The sequence below is a fragment of the Macrotis lagotis genome, chromosome 6, assembly GCF_037893015.1.
Source record: "Macrotis lagotis isolate mMagLag1 chromosome 6, bilby.v1.9.chrom.fasta, whole genome shotgun sequence".
Lineage (NCBI taxonomy): Eukaryota > Metazoa > Chordata > Mammalia > Peramelemorphia > Peramelidae > Macrotis > Macrotis lagotis.
Window position 1 is genome coordinate 46,463,656 of NC_133663.1, and position 16,483 is coordinate 46,480,138.

Consider the following 16,483-nt stretch of genomic DNA (forward strand, 5'->3'; position numbering starts at 1 on the left):
TGGACAGAGCATTGGCCCTTGAGCCAGGAGCACCGGGGTCCAAATCCGGCCTCAGACACTCAATGATCACCCTGTTATGTGGCCTCAGGCAGGCCACCCAGCCCCATTTGCCCTGCACCCCCCCAAAAAAATAATAATAATAAAAAATGTGCTTCAGTCTTTGTTCTAACACCAACAACTCTGTTGTGGGTGGATCACATTCTTTATGAAAAGTCCATTGCAAAAGTTACTTCCATATTTTTCCACCACTGCCAATGCTGATCGCAACTCCCTCCTTTCGTATTTCTCCACTACCATGTACTATATTTTCTCTCCTCTTTTACTCTGACTCTGCTGTAGGGTAGCTGAGTGACACAGCAGACAGATCCCTGGCCCTGGGGCCAAGAGGCCCCGAGCCCCACTACCACCCCTTAGGCCCAGTATCCACCTGGCCCTATGGTCCCGGACAGGCTATCCAATCCCAGCCCCTTGTAAGAAGTAAAAAAGAAAATGTGTTATATCTGACCACTCTCCCCCACCATGGTCCATCCTCTGCTCCATCATTCACATCTGCACCCTTTCCCCCTGTCCCCCCCCTTCTTACTCCAGATGCCTATACCCCATTGAGTATATATGCTGTTTCCTCTCCTAGCCACCTCTGATGAGACCAAAGATTCCCTCATTTCCCCTTGCCTTCCCCCCTTCCATATCACTGCAATAGCTCATTGTAATAAAGAAAAAATCTTATTATATGAAATATCTTGGCCTATTCCCCCCTCTCCTTTTTCTTTCTCCCATTACATTTCCCTTTTTTCTATTGACTCCATTTTTACACCACATTTTATCTTCAAATTCAGCTTTCTCCTGTGCTTCAACTATAAAAGCTCCCTCTACCTGCTCTATTAACTAAGAAGGTTCCTATGAATATTATCCATGTCATTTTTCTATGCGTGAATACATGTAGTTCATCATCATTAAGTCCCTCATATTTTCCCCTTCTCCTCCAATCTCTATGCTTCACCCGAGTCCTGTATCTGATGATCAAACCTTTGGTTCAGCTCTGGCCATTCCAACAGGAACATTTGAAATTCCCCTGGTTCATTGAAAGTCCATCTTTTTCCCTGGAAAAGGACATTCAGGTTTTTTTTTTAGGTTTTTTGCAACGCAAATGGGGTTAAGTGGCTTGCCCAAGGCCACACAGCTAGGTAATTATTAAGTGTCTGAGACCGGATTTGAACCCAGGTACTCCTGACTCCAGGGCCTGGGCTTTATCCACTACGCCACCTAGCTGCCCCTGGACATTCAGTTTTGCTGGGTAGTTGATTCTCAGTTGCATTCCAAGCTATTTTTCCTTCCAGTATATTATATTGCAAGCCCTATGAGCTTTTAATGTAGTTGTTGCTAAGTCCTGTGTGATCCTGACTGCAGCTCCACAGTATTTGAATTGTGTCCTTCTGGCTGCTTGTAATATTTTCTCTTTGACTTGGGAGTTCTGGAACTTGGCTATTATATTCCTGTGGGTTGGTTTTTTGGGATCTCTTTCTCGAGGGGATCGGTGGATTCTCTCCATTTCTATTTTGCCCTCTGCTTCTAGGATATCAGGGCAATTTTCCTGTAGTAATTCTTTGGAAATGATGTCAAATACCCTTTGACCCAGCAATACTACTACTAGGTCTATACCCTGAAGAGATGATGAAAAAGGGTAAAAACATTACTTGTTTGTGGTGGCAAAAGAGATGATGAAAAAGGGTAAAAACATTATTTGTTTGTGGTGGCAAAGAATTGGAAATCAAGTAAATGTCCTTCAATTGGGGAATGGCTTAGCAAACTGTGGTATATGTATGTCATGGAACACTATTGTTCTATTAGAAACCAGGAGGGACGGGATTTCAGGGAAGCCTGGAGGGATTTGCATGAACTGATGCTGAGTGAGATGAGCAGAAGCAGAAAAACACTGTGCACCCTAACAGCAACATGGGAGTGATGTTCAACCTTGAAGGACTTGCTCATTCCATCAGTGCAGCAATCGGGAACAATATTGGGCTGTCTGCAAAGGAGAGTGCCATCTGTATCCAGATAAGGAGCTGTGGGAGTTTGAACAAAGTGCAAGGACTATTCCCTTTAATTTAGAAAAAAACTATCTTATTGTCTGATCTTGTTACCTCTTAGACTTCTCTTCTCTTCTTTAAGGATATGATTTCTGTCTCATCACACCCAATTTGGATCAAGGCACAACGTGGAAACAAAGTAAAAACTGATAGAGTGCTTTCCGTGGGGGATGGGGTGGGGGAAGGGAAGCAAGATTGGGGGGAAAATTGTAAAACTCAAATAACATCTTTAATAAAAATAAATTAAAAGAAAAGAAAATGATGTCAAGGCTCTTTTTCTGATCATGACTTTCAGGTATTCCAATAATTTTTAAATTATCTTTCCTAAATCTGTTTTCCATATCAGTTATTTTTTCAATGAGATGTTTCACATTTTCTTCTAATTTTTCATTTTTTTGGTTTTGAAGTATTGAGTCCTGATTTCTCATAAATTCATCAATCTCCCTGAGTTCTATTTTTTGTCTGAAGGATTTGTTTTCCTCAGAGAGTTTTCTTATCTCTTTTTCCATCTGGCCAATTTTGCTTTTTAAAGCATTCTTCTCCTCCATAACTTTTTAAACTGTTTTATCCATTTGACCTAAGCTGGTTTTTAGCATGCTATTTTCTTCAGCATTTTTTTGGATTTCCTTGACTAAGCTGCTGATTTCATTTTCATGTTTTTCCAGCATCTCTCTCCTTTTTTTCCCCCAGTTTTTCTTCTAACTCCCTCATTTGATTTTCAAAGTCTTTTTTGAGCTCTGTCATAGCCTGAGCCCAATTTCTGTTTTTCTTGGAGTCTTTAGATGCAGGAGCTTGTGCTTCTTCATCTTCAGACTGAGTGTTTTGATCCTTCTTGGGCTCATATGCAAAATATTTCTCAATGGTGTTTCTCTTGTTTCTCTGCTTGCTCATTTTCCCAACCATAGCCTGTTTTGGGGTGCTTCCTGAGCTTTTGGGACACTCCTACAAGGGCCTCAGTGTGTGAGGCTCTGTCCTCCCTCCTGGTCTGTGAATGACCATAAGTGCCCCCCTCTGCCACGGGGCTGAGGTGGGGGGCCCCTGCTGTTCTATGGGGGGGGCCTAGACTGGGATCAGGATCTGAATGTGGTCAGAGCCCCAGAGTCCTGTTCCAGGGGCAGAGGACAGAGCTCAGGAGTCTTTCTCTTTTCACTCCCCTCCCTGAGTTCAATGGGCTCATGCTTATAGGCTCCGCCTGCTTCTGTTTCCTGTATCTGGGCTGCCTTGGCTATGCTGCTCTCTGTGTGCCCTGAGGGCTGGGCTTTAAGTGCTTGCTCTGGCAGAGGTTCCCCCCCTTCCCCCTTTCCTGGCATAGCTCAGGAGACTCCCCCACTGCTGTGAGCCACCGCTCCCAGCGCCCTGGGGCTGCCTCCAGGAGGCTGAAGTTCTTTTGCTCTTGCAGGCCACTGCTCTGGTGGGCCGCCCCTCCAACTGCTGGGGAGCAGAGCCTTTCTGCTCTTTTCCAGGTTACCTTGAGTAGGAGAACTGCCTCACTTTGTCTCTCTGTGGGTTCTGTCTCTTGAAAATTTAGTTAGAGTCCTTAGTTTATAAGTTTTATCAGAGAGTGCCTAAGACTTGATCCTTTCTTGTGGCCATCTTGGCTCCACCCAACAAAACTCTTTTGTATCAAATTTACTAAACTGAGATTGATATGCTGGCCAGTACCAGATCTCAGAATACAGAAACATTTTCCCACCTCTCTAGGCCAGTAGAAAGATGTGAAAATGTCCCATTGACACATATATTTATTTTATATATTTTTTTGAATGTACCAATTAAGACCAGTCAAAAAATAACTTTTTTAGATTTTGAAAAAGCCAACCAATAGTTAAAATCGAATGCACACAGCTAGGTAATTATTAAGTGTCTGAGGCCAGAATTGAACTCAGGTACTCCTAACTCTCCGTCTGGTGCTTTATTCACTGCACCACCTAGCCATCCCAATTGAATGCATTCTTAAGTAACTTTATAAAATTCAAACAGTTACTCTATTACAAAAATATTAGTTATTAGGCTTAATTTACTCTTTATTTTTAGGTTTTTTGCAAAGCAATGGGCTTAAGTGGCTTGCCCAAGGCTACACAGCTAGGTAATTATTAAGTGTCTGAGGCCAGATTTGAACTCAGGTGGGTACTCTTGAGTCCAGGGCTGGTGCTCTATCCACTGTGCCACCTTAATTTAAAGATGAAATCTGAATTTCCTAGTCCTAGAAAAGTTTATCTTCACCTCTTTATCTTAACTAATTGACCAAGAGGCTTCCCAATCAATCTGCCCATTTTCCCTCCCTCTCCCAAGGGTGGGACTTTCTTTAGGGTATGGAGCTTGGAATTGAAAACAAGGCCATTGCCCAACCCCTCCTTTCCCAAACCAGGAAGAAGGCATGGGGGTCCCCTGTTTCCTAAAACAGTGAAGCATGCATTCCATCTGAGTCATGGGTTTGAGTTTTGAAGTTCTGAAAGATTTCCCTTCTCCCTTGCCCCTCCCTCTGCAGAGGGTGGGGGCAGCAGAGAATGAGAGAGATCATTTCAAAGAGAAAAAAAAAGTACCACCCAAGGATAATTTTTTGCTTTTGTCAAATCTCATTCCTTCCAAGGAGCAAGCACACAGCTGGGGGAGGAGTATTGGTACCAAATTTTCCCCCATATTTTAGTTCTTCATTAATTTATAGGTAGGCAAACAATTGGACATACACAAATGTCCTTCCTTAACAACCCTCACTCACAGTGGGGCATACACCAAACACACCTCAGAACTGCCATTCCTCCATCACTCTGAACAGGGTAGGCCCACACCAAGGCGACTGCCAAATATCACATGGGTTCAGCTTAACTGATTCCCCACAAACTAGAAGGAGAGCTAGAGGTCCAATAATTTCCCACTTTTCTAAAAATCTAGGGTTTTAAAGAGGGATGTTGCTTCTCACCTATGGAGCTCGATCTAATTTCCCATTCTGGGCAGAGTCTCCTGACTAGCTCACCAAAATATGTAGCCAATGGCTATTTGGGCTCTCAATTCTGCCTATGAGGAATCATTATTCAGACTCAGGAAAGCATGGGTGGAAATAAAACAAAAATTTATTAAAAAGGTTACAAGACATAGGAAGGGGGAGAGAGAGAGAGAGAGAGAGAGAGAGAGAGAGAGAGAGAGAGAGAGAGAGAGAGAGAGAGAGAGAGAGAGAGAGAGAGAGAGAGAGAGAGATAACTGGGCGGCCATGGTCAAAGAAGACTTCCCCCAACAAGGTCCAACCCAGGTTTTTATGTCTTACCTCTCATCCAGAGGGCAAAAGGTAAACTCCTTCCCCTATACTGAACCTGGAATTAGGTAGAGGTCAAAGCCCAAGGAGATCAGGATACAAATTTTACATTAAACAATGAATCAATGGTACATTAAGAATGGGGGGTCTCCCCCCCAAGCAGCTTTTAAGATTATTATTATTTCTGTTTACAATTATAATTCTCTACTTCTAGTCAATTTACATCTCAAGAGTGGGTGGTGGTCAGAAATATCTCCACCCAAGTTCTACATTCACAATCTCTTCATCTTTCCCTGCATCAATTTAGCCAAAAAGATTTCCCTAAAATACAAATTTGGACCTAGGTAAAGAAGGTAAAGGTAAAGAAGATTGTACAATTTAGTTATCTATGGCTCTTCACCCCCGCCCCCCAGACCTAATGGGACTTTGTTATATCTAGAATGAAATACAAAATGGTGTTGCATTCAAAGCCCAACACAGTCTGGCACCCACTTTCCTGTCTAATTTCCTCATTCTCTACTCAGCTTCACATGCTCTCTGTTTTAGTCAAATGACATGCTAGTTATTTCTCATAGCCTGGCTATATGCTTTTGCACAAGGGGTCCACCATGTTTATACGGCCCTTTTTCATCATCTCTGCCTCAGAGATACCCCAACTTACTTCAGAGCACAGCAGATAGAATGCCCATTCTGGAGTCTGGAGGACCTGAGTTTAAATCCAGCCTCAGACATTTATTAACTGTGTGACCTTGGCCAAGTTACTTAACCCTGATTGTCTCATATCCAGGGCCATCTCCAGTTGTTCTGACCATTTCTGGCCACTGGGCCCGGATGGTTTGGAAAGAGTAAGGTTGGTGACTTAGCGGAGCTCCCCTCACTTAAATCCAATTCATGCACTTGTCATGGCATTGCCTTCCTGATGTCATATCTTCAAGAATAAAGGACAAACAACAACATTGCCGTCTGCTACAAGAAGACATCTTTCCTGATCTTATCAGTTGTTAGTATTATTTCCTTAAAATCATTCTGTACTAGTTTTATAATAGGGAATGAACCAGAGAGAGATTAGTCCTTTTACGTATTCACAATGTTTTTTTCCTTAAGCAATCCCCATGCAGATTTCTGTGAAGTGTAGGCATTATTAATATTAATAATTATCAATATAGTATCAATATATTTTAAAATATAATATTAATACCATTAGCCAGATTTATTAAACTTAAATGAAATGATGTAATTAATTATTAATAATTAATATTGACTAATAACTAGCATTGATCTATTTTTAATTAGATCTATTAAGTTTTACAAACTGCTTTATAGATAATTTATTATATAGATTGATTATGATTTATATATCATTCATATACAAATAAATACACATGTGTATGTATATGAATGTATGTAGTTCATACAATTTATTTCCATGAGAATTCTATGTCTGTTTGCTACTTGATTACTTTGATTTAAAGGAGCCTTTCAAAATGTCTAGATCTAGATAAAATATCCCTTTGTAAAAGTTGATTGATATTGATCCATACAAAAGGCATTGCATGGCTAAATTGATATATCTTTCATTGAATGCCTTTGAGTGAGGAAGATGACCTTTTTGAGCCTTTAGTGAGAGAGGATTCTTCTCATTCAAATCTCTTCCTGGAAGTCCTCTCTCACAATCAGTTGCCATGACCTTGGGAGTATATAACTGTCCCTCTTGTATCTATTCATTCTTGTCTTTGGTGGAGGAGAATAAGAGACAGTTTTGACCTTGCATATTTGCAAAGGGAGAAAGAAGAAAGTGTGAAGGGTAAAGGATTTGGAGTTCAGATCTGAAATTTCTAGGAGCTGAACAAGATAAAGTGTCTGTATAACCTTGAGTCTCAAGTGTGGGACACAATGCAAAAATGAATTTACTTAGTAAGCAAGACACTGAATTTTTTTTAATTCTAATTTTTTGGTGAGGCAGTTGGGTCTAAGTGACTTGTCCAGGGTCACATGACTAGTAAATGTGTGGTATCTGAGTCTGGATTTGAAATCAGGTCCTCCTGACTCCAGAGTCAGGGGTCTATTCACTGTATCATCAAGCTGTCCCAAAACATTGAGTTTTAAAGGCAAGCGATTAATTCCATGGATTGATCAGTCACATCACATTTGGAAGTGAACTTGATGAGGCAACCACTAACAATGAGCCCATTTTGCCCAGGGTGCAAAGTGGTAGAGGAGGGTGAATATGCCTCTGATTTTTATGGAAATATGTTGTCACTTCTGTTCTTGCTATGTCTGTTCAATAAATAAAATATCCCCTTTGTAAAAGATGATTGATATTGATTAATTAGAGGATTAAAGGGGCAATTAATTAATTGAGTTAATGATATAGAGAAGACACTAGCTAGATGCTATTGCTGAGAAACTGAATTAAATGATCCTGGTCAGAATCCACTGGAATGGTGGATCCAGCCTATGGTGTCAGGAAAAAATTCATAATCCTTTAGGGTTACTCCTAAAATCTTGAAAAGGTGGTTAATAGTTCTCATTGGAACCTTACTTTTCAAGTGTGAATGGGATTTGGGATAGTCTTTTTTTTTTTAGTTGGTTTTTTTGCAAGGTAATGGGGTTAAGTGGCTTGCTCAAGGCCACACAGATAGGTAGGTAATTATTAAGTGTCTGAGGCTGGATTTGAACTCAGCTACTCCTGACTCCAGGGCCGGTACTCTATCCACTGTGCCACCTTGCAGCCCCTTGGGATAGTCTTAAAGAAGATTACATGTACAATTTATTTATCTATGGCTCTTCACCCCCCCCCCCCCAGGAAAATGTAAATTGAGTAAGGTCAAGAACTAGCTGAGCATTTAATAGGTGCTTAATATATGCCTAATGGAATAGATTTGAATATGTACATTACCTGCAGTTTGGATTTCTTCATCTGCTTCTGATCCTCCTTTGTTCTGTTATGGATTTTACTCAATTTTAAATTTCATTGTTGGCTGTGGGCCTTCTCTCCCTACCCTTCCCATAATTTCCAGGACTATTCATTACATTTTTAATGAGATTTTGCTAAAGGAATATTCTATATCAAGCCTTGTTTCTTAATATATTGTCCTAAAACTATCTCCACCATAAATATCAAGCTATAATGATCATTTGTAAACTGACTCATTGGGGTGGGAAAAGGGAGAGGTTCAATTGGTGGCTAACTAGGAAGTGAACTATGACCATGGTCTCTTTAGATCTGAGCTCTAAGCAGCTGAGCTAATGAATAATGATTGACATGCTGAAGAGAGGGAGACTAGTCTTTGAAATTTTCTCCTTGCCTCAAGCCTCTCCCTGATCCAATATGACCCGATGCAGCTGCTCAGGTGATTTTTCCTAAAGCATAGGTCTGAGTGTGTGAACTTCAGGGGCTTCCTATTATTTTCCAGGAGCAAATATAAAGATCTCCGTATGGCATTTAAGGCCTTTCATAACCCATCCCTCTCTTCCCCCCAGCCCCAACTTTTCTAGTCTTCTTGCACTTGATGCCTTTCCATGCACTTGATGACCCAACTCCATACACCTTCTTGCTGTTACACAATCCTCCATCTCCTGACTGTGTATTTGGCGACTGGCCCCCATGCCTACCAAGGTCTCCTTCCTCATCTCTGACTCATAGTTCTCCTTCCTGTCCTTCCTTCCTGTCCTTCCTTCCTTCCTTCCTTCCTTCCTTCCTTCCTTCCTTCCTTCCTTCCTTCCTTCCTCCTTTCTTATTTTTCTTCTTTCCTTTCTTCCTTCCTCCTTTCTTATTTTTCTTCTTTCCTTTCTTCTTGCCTTCCCCTTTTCCTTTCTCCTTCCTTCTTCCACTCCTTCTCTTCTTTCCCTTTCTTTCCACTTTCTAAAGTATGAGAGTTAGGCAGTGCTGGCTGGTGAAAAGAGCAGGAGATACAAATCCTAAATTGTATCATAGGCTCCTCAACAGGGAAATGAGCTAGGGGGACCAGATGACCTCTACAAGGCTCTTTCTCGTGGATCAGAGGTTGTATGCCTTAAGGCAATTCCAACCTCCCTGGGAGACAAGATGTCTTCACATATACTGAGTTAGATCACTATGCAATAGCATCCCTGGACACAACAAGACTAAGTGGAGTGTGAGTGGAAAAGAAAATAGTTCCTGGGAGTGGAAAGGACAGGGTAGACTTCTAGAAGATAAGGTCAGAAGTTTGGATGGCTTGCTTAGTTCTGTTGAAATTTTTTGTTTGTTTTTTTTATTATAAAGGATGGCTCTCTAGGAGTGGGAGAGTGATGATTATTTTGGGAAATACAGGTAATATTAAAACAAAATATATTAAAAACTATTTTTAAAAAGGTGGCACTGGAACAGAGTAATAATCTAGCTCAACTTCCTGATTTTACGAATGATAAAACCGAGCCAAGAGAAGTCCAAAATAACAGGTCACCCTGACAGGAAGAAGATGCAGGCCCTCCACTTCTGAATAAAGCTTGTGGCCATGGTTGTTCTTTTAGTACCTATCTTGGTCACATAGGATACCTGGACTGCCTACCCATAAATCATCTAGGGGTATCCTCTCCCTGTCACTGACTGTCCAAACTGGGTCCCCTGAATCATTTGTTCTAGGAGACATCTTGATACAGTAGAAAGAACACTGTGTCTGTTATCAGGAGGACCTGGGTTCATACTCAACCTTTGAAACACAACTACTTGAACCCCCTTTCATAGCCTTAATTTCTTCACTGATAAAAATAAGGTGGTAGAATTAGCTGACTCTTGAGGGCCCTTCCAGCCCTAGATTTAGAATCTATGGACATTAATTCTAATTGGAGTCAGGAGACCTTCAGATAAGATAATTGCTTTCTTGTTGTTCCCTTAACCCTATCTCCATCCTGCCTCTCAATCTCCTAGTTTCTATATCTATTTTATCCACATTTGCTAATTTAAACCTACCCCAAGATCCAAGCTACCCCCTATAGAATATACAAAGAGGTCAGGGAGATGCTCTGAGAAAAGCACTATATTTGGAGTTAGAATATTTGGGTCTAACTGCCACTATTGACACTAGCTATACAATTATAGGTAAATGAATTCATTTCCTCGAGCCTTTTCTGCAAAATAGGAATAAATTTTTTCTTATTCTACCTACCTTATTGGACTACTGTAAGGAAAACAGTTTATACAATGTAAAATATTGTATAAATGTTAACAATTTGCTATTCTTTCCCTGCTCCCTTTCACCTGGTTCCTTTACTAGGTCTTTCTGAAGTATATTATAGAAACTCTGCCCTATCATGGGCAAAAGTTCCTTTATACTCAAATATTTCCTAACTAGCTTTACCTATTGACCTCAATTGACACCTGGATTTTACCAATGACACTGTATTCACTCTCCAATGGAAAAATGTATCTTTTCCTACTTCCTTTGATTTGGTCCAGTTTGCTGCCATCTTGTTATTTCTCTTTTGAGAATCTCCAACATTACATCGTGCTCCTCATAACTTTGTATTTGTTGATAACTGCTCACCAAAGCATGATTCCAATTTACTCATCTTTTCACCTGGTTTAAAATTTTCTTTTTCACGTTTTCTTGTAGGACAAGATGGCATGGATAGATTGTGAGATGCACCTTTGCAGGGCAAGCCTAAATGGTTAAGACCAACCAATGAATGAGTCAAAAGCAAACAAACATTAGTTAAGTACTGACTGATACTGATTATAGCCTAATTTTGTGATAAACAACTTTAATACCCAGATTATCTTGTATTTGTCTGTATAACCAATTAATTGTTCCTTGTCTTCAACAATCTTCTTGTCCACTCCAGCTCTCCACAATATAGAGGTTATGATGTCTAAACTTGTTTGATCTCCAAGATCTTGAATGCAGAAGCCTAAATTGTACCTATAGGCTCTTAGATTGCATCTAGTCCAAACCCTCTCATTTTACAACTGAGGAAATGAAAGTCCAAGGAGTCTGTGATTTGCCCAAGGTCACACAGGTAAGGAACCTCAGAGGTGGCATTTGAATCATAGTTCTCTGATTTAAAGACTAGGGTTCTTTCCCAATGGGCCAAACTTTCACCTTATCTTCTTTTTCATCCTCTCCTTGGCTTTTCACTTTCCTTTCTGAGTTCCATAGTTAGCTATTTAAATGTTAACCTCTTTAACGTCCTATGCTCCCTGACCTTCTGGCATGCTTGCCTGACCAGTTCCCAGCTCTGGATTTTTCTGTTCTTCTTCCTTGGCTACTGAGCATTACCGGAAAAAATTGTAAATATTCACGTGGACTTAAGTTCTCTATAAACTCTTGCTGTTTCACTTCCGCTGGGTTGACTCTTTGTATAGTTCCCAATAGCTGTTTCATAGCCTCTTCACACTTCTCCAAACTTCCATCTCTTTTCCAACTCTCACTTCAGAGGGTTGACCTGACCTCTGACTTTACTTACTAAGAAGATTGAGATTTTAATAGAACACAAGTTTATTGTGTCAAAGGATTTATTTTTTTGGTTTGTCTTCATAGTCTCAGAGCCTTGCATAGTGACTGCAAATAAAAATAATAAAAATTTTTAAGCAAAATAACTTTTTTTAAAAAAAGAATTGAACTGAGGTTTTTCTGTATGTGAGACCACTTCTCTATCCACCTTGCTAAGCTATGTCCCTCAGTTTTTTTTTTTTGGTTATAAAACAAACTATAAATGACAGAAATTTATATTTCATATATTTACTTTTGCTGATAGTTACTAAAGGTTTTATTTAAGAGTACAGATAGAGGGCAACTAGGTGGCAAAGTGGATAGAACACTAGCCCCAGGGTCAGAAGGACCTGAGTTCAAATTCGACCTCAGTCACTTAATAATTACCTAGCTGTGTGACTTTGGGCAAGTCACTTAACCCTCCTATCTTGCAAAAAAAAAATCCAAAAAACAAACAAATAAAAAAGAGAGTATAGTTCTAAGGGTTAGTCTACAAATGGTAAATAATTGTAAAAGAAGAAATGGTAGGTTAAAGACATGGAAGATATTTTGAGGTAAGGAGGAGGGTGGGTGAGGGAGTTTGCTCTGACTGGTATGAATCTTCAATTCAAATGAATTCAAATTCCAGCAGGGGTGTGCTGGAACCAGCTGCTGTAGATTGATTGTTAAATTTCCATTTTGAGCATTTACACCTCAAAAAACTTTCAAACCATAAGTCAGGGATTGATTTATATTTTGATGATTTTTCTGGATTTAAGAAAGTGAAAAAAAAAGACTTTAATACTGTAGAATAAACTTGAAAATTTGTCCTTATACAATTCCTTTCCAGAGGTTATTCATTCTTTTCCTTTCTTCTATCTCCCTCTTTCCTAATTAAAAAAAAAGGAAGAAAAAGAAATAAATAGAACTCTTTATTACATAAGTACAGTCGAGCAAAACATATTTCCTTTGGTCATATGTAAAAATAAATTTCTTCTTCTGCTTATTATTCTATGAAGTGGGCATTATTCTTTTGTTGTCTGAATCAGTTGTCTGGGATTATGGTGGATCATTTGGTCCATCATGGTTCTTGTCTTTTTATATATACAATATAACATACAATATTATGTTATATATTAATGTATTTTATATATATATATATGCATATATATATATATATATATATATATGTATATATAATCTTGCCCCTGACATAGTGGTTGTTGTGTGATCTTTGGCAAGTGACTTAATCTCCAATTTTTCTAGGATAGAAGTATCAAATACTGATCCTGAGCCTTCTGAGTGAGTCGAACCAGATTAAGAGATGAACTGGATCGAAATGTAATTGTGAAATGTCCAGCAAAATTTTCAAAACTATAATGAAACACATAACATTTTAAAAAATTAAGTCAGTTTGCAATGGGCAGGGACCCTTGACAAATCAGGGTCTCTCTGATATGGAGATCTCATCTATTCTCATGCCGTTCTGTATCAATAATGTCTAAATCTTCATGCCTGACCTCTTTGCTAAGTTGCAATTACAAATCTCTTATGTTGGATTCTGGACATCTATACTCCTGCACACACTGACATACCCACAGAATCACACATAGTCAGATGCACACATACATACATACACATACATGCACACATATAAACCCCCTCATGCACATGCACACATATAACCCCCTCCCACACACACACATACCCACACACACATACCCATGCACACACACATACTCATATCCACATGCACACATATAACCCCCCGCATACACATCTCACACACACACATACACACACTCACATCCCCCCCTCCACTGGCTCTGGTCCTTCCTCCCTGTCTGCCATGCTATGCTCTGGTCTGTTACCACTGAGGAGACTAAGATGGAGAGTTCAAAGGAAGGGGCAAGAACAGTCTGTTTTTTGGGCATGGCCATTTTTTTCCCCTTTGCCTCATCTCTCCCTCACCCAACCTTGCCTCCATTAAACAGTGAAGTGGGAAAGACCTAGTTTTAAACAGCCAAGATCTCTCACTGTATCCTGGGCCATCTCCATTCATCTGGAATCATAGCTGGCCACTGGCTCCTGAGGAGGCTAGTGACTTAGTAGAGCCCCACCTCACACAAAACCAGTTCACCTGCATGTGCATTTTGTGGTTTACCTCCCTGATGCCAAGATCTTCTTTGGAAATAAAGGACAAGCCTCAATATTCTCTCCATTATGGAGGAGGCATGATGTATTTAGGTGTGGAATCAGAATGTTTTTAATATAACCACTGAGAGAATTTATTTTGTTTCGACTGTGTATTTGTCACAAGAAATTTTCTTTTCTTTTCTCTTTTTCAATGAAGTGAAGGTGGGGTCCTTTATAACCCACCAAAGTATCCCAAAACAACTGTTCGTCCTTAAACCAACCATCTTTAGGGCAGTTTCAATCACTGGAAAACAATCAGGAATTATCAATTGGCCTCTTAATAAAATGCCAATTTGCATATCTGTATTCTACTGGAGGAAATGAAAACTCAAACTGATTTAGGGATTGTCCTCATTAATATCATTCCCCCTTCCCTCTCTTACAAAATTATGGCAAAATATGGGACTTGGACCTACCAGTGTTGCCAGCTAAAAGTCACAGTTCCATAGATAGCAAGTCTAGGGCATAAAGGGTTTAACAGGTTTATCAAAAACACGAAATATTTACTACATGTTAAGCATTGCCCTAATCATTAGAGATACAAAGGAAAGGCTAAAACATTCCTTGCCCTTAGGGAAGCTTACCTTCTGAAGGCTGAGAAATCGTAAGTCAAGCAATGAAGGGCAGATTGATCAAGAGGTGGAGAGAAATTTTATTTTATTTTATTGTGAGAAAAATGCATGTCATTATTTTATTTCCATTTTCCTTTGATTCTCTTTTTTCTTTTTCTTTTTTTTATTAAAGATTTTATTTGAGTTTTACAATTTTTCCCTCAATCCTACTCCCCCCCCCACACACAGAAAACAATCTGCCAGTCTCTATCCTGTTTCCATGTTGTACATTGATCCAAACTGAGTGCAATGAGAGAGAAACCATATCCCCAAGGAAGAAACAAAAAGTATAAGAGACAACAAGATCAGACAACGAGATGGAGAAATTTTAGATATCATCTGATTCTATCTTTTTATTTTATATATATATAGAAGGAACAACTGAGATCTGAAGAAGTGAAATGACTTACACAGAAAGCAAGTAACTGGATTGCTGTGATAATACTGTGATAATTTTGGAAAGACTATAAATACTTTGCTTTTCTTCAAGGATTTTTTTAAAAGTTGTATTGCAGTTTTGTTTTTGTATTATATACATTTACAGATTATTCCTACTTCTTGAGTTGTATCTTGCGATAAATAAAATAGTTAAGTACAAAAAAATACAGTGACTCATCTAAAACATTTTATATTTGTAGCATTTTATTGGAAAAAACAAAACAAAATATCAAATTTCCTGTAATAAATATGCATAGTCAAGTAAAACAAATCTCCTGAATGGTTGCATACCAAAAAGAATAAGAAATGAAGTCTTATTCTGTATCCTAAATCCATCATGTCTCTGTAATGAATGGTCTGTTTCATCATTGTACTTATGGAATCATAAGTGGTCATTATATTGATTATAGTTTTTAGAGTTTCAAAATTGTTTTATAAATAATTCAAAATTTATTTATTCAAAATTGCTATTATATACTTAGCAATTATATACTTGTCCTTTTGATTTTGCTCATTTCTTCATCAGTTTATAAAAGTCTTCAAAATTATTCATTTTTAGAATATTGATACCATGATATAAATTAGTCTTTGGGTTCTGCTTGTTTCAGATAAATCTTTATCTTTTGAAATTGTCTATTTCCTTTTTTCTTTCTTTTCTTTTTTTAACAAGGCAATGGGGGTTAAGTGACTTGCCCAGGGTCACATATAGCTAAGAAGTGGTGTTTGAGGCTTGATTTGAATTTAGTACCTCTTCCCTCCAGGGCAGGTACTAGCTACTGTATCACCTAGGTGTCCTTTTCCTATTAATTACATAAGAGTAGGGCGGAGTCAAGATGGCGACAAGAAGGGATCCAGTCTTAGGCACTCTCTGATAAAACTTGAAACTAAGGACTCTAACTAAACTTTCGAGAGACAGAACCCACAAAAGGACCCAGTGAGGCAGTTCTCCTACTCAAGGTAACCTGGAAAAGAGCAGAAAGGCTCTGCTTCCTGGGGCTGGAGGGGCGGCCCGCCAGAGGGGTGGCCACCAGAGCCAAAGAACCTCAGCCTCCCGGAGGCAGCCCCAGGGCACTGGGAGTCACGGCTCACAGCAGCGAAGGAGTCGCCTGAGCTGCACCCCGGGGAGCACCAGTACAAATTGGGGGAACGGCGGGGGGGGGGGCCTCTGCCAGAGCGACGTAGAGCCCAGCCCCCAGGGCACACAGCCAGCAGCTTGGTCTTTCTGCAGCCTAGACCTGGAAACAGAAGCAGGCGGAGCCTGTAAGCAGGAGCCCCCAGGGCATGAGCCCATTGAGCTGAGGGAGGGGAGTGAAGAGAGACTGCTGAGCTCTGTCCTCTGTCCCTGGAACAGGACTCTGGGGCTCTGACCACATTCAGATCCTGATCGCAGTCTAGGCCCCCCCATAGAACAGCAGGGTGCCCCCACATCAGCCCCGTGGCAGAGGGGGGCGCTTATGGTCATTCACAGAC

General features: G+C 39.9%; 1 long non-coding RNA gene across 1 annotated transcript in view; it reads left to right on the plus strand.

Annotated features, from left to right (window-relative positions):
- LOC141490806 (uncharacterized) overlaps positions 1-15,084 on the plus strand; it is a 28,964-nt gene extending 13,880 nt beyond the window's left edge. The window contains exon 3 of the long non-coding RNA XR_012469352.1: positions 14,948-15,084. This is a non-coding gene — a long non-coding RNA (uncharacterized LOC141490806). The remainder of the gene's footprint in view (positions 1-14,947) is intronic.
- The last annotated feature ends 1,399 nt before the right edge of the window (positions 15,085-16,483 follow it).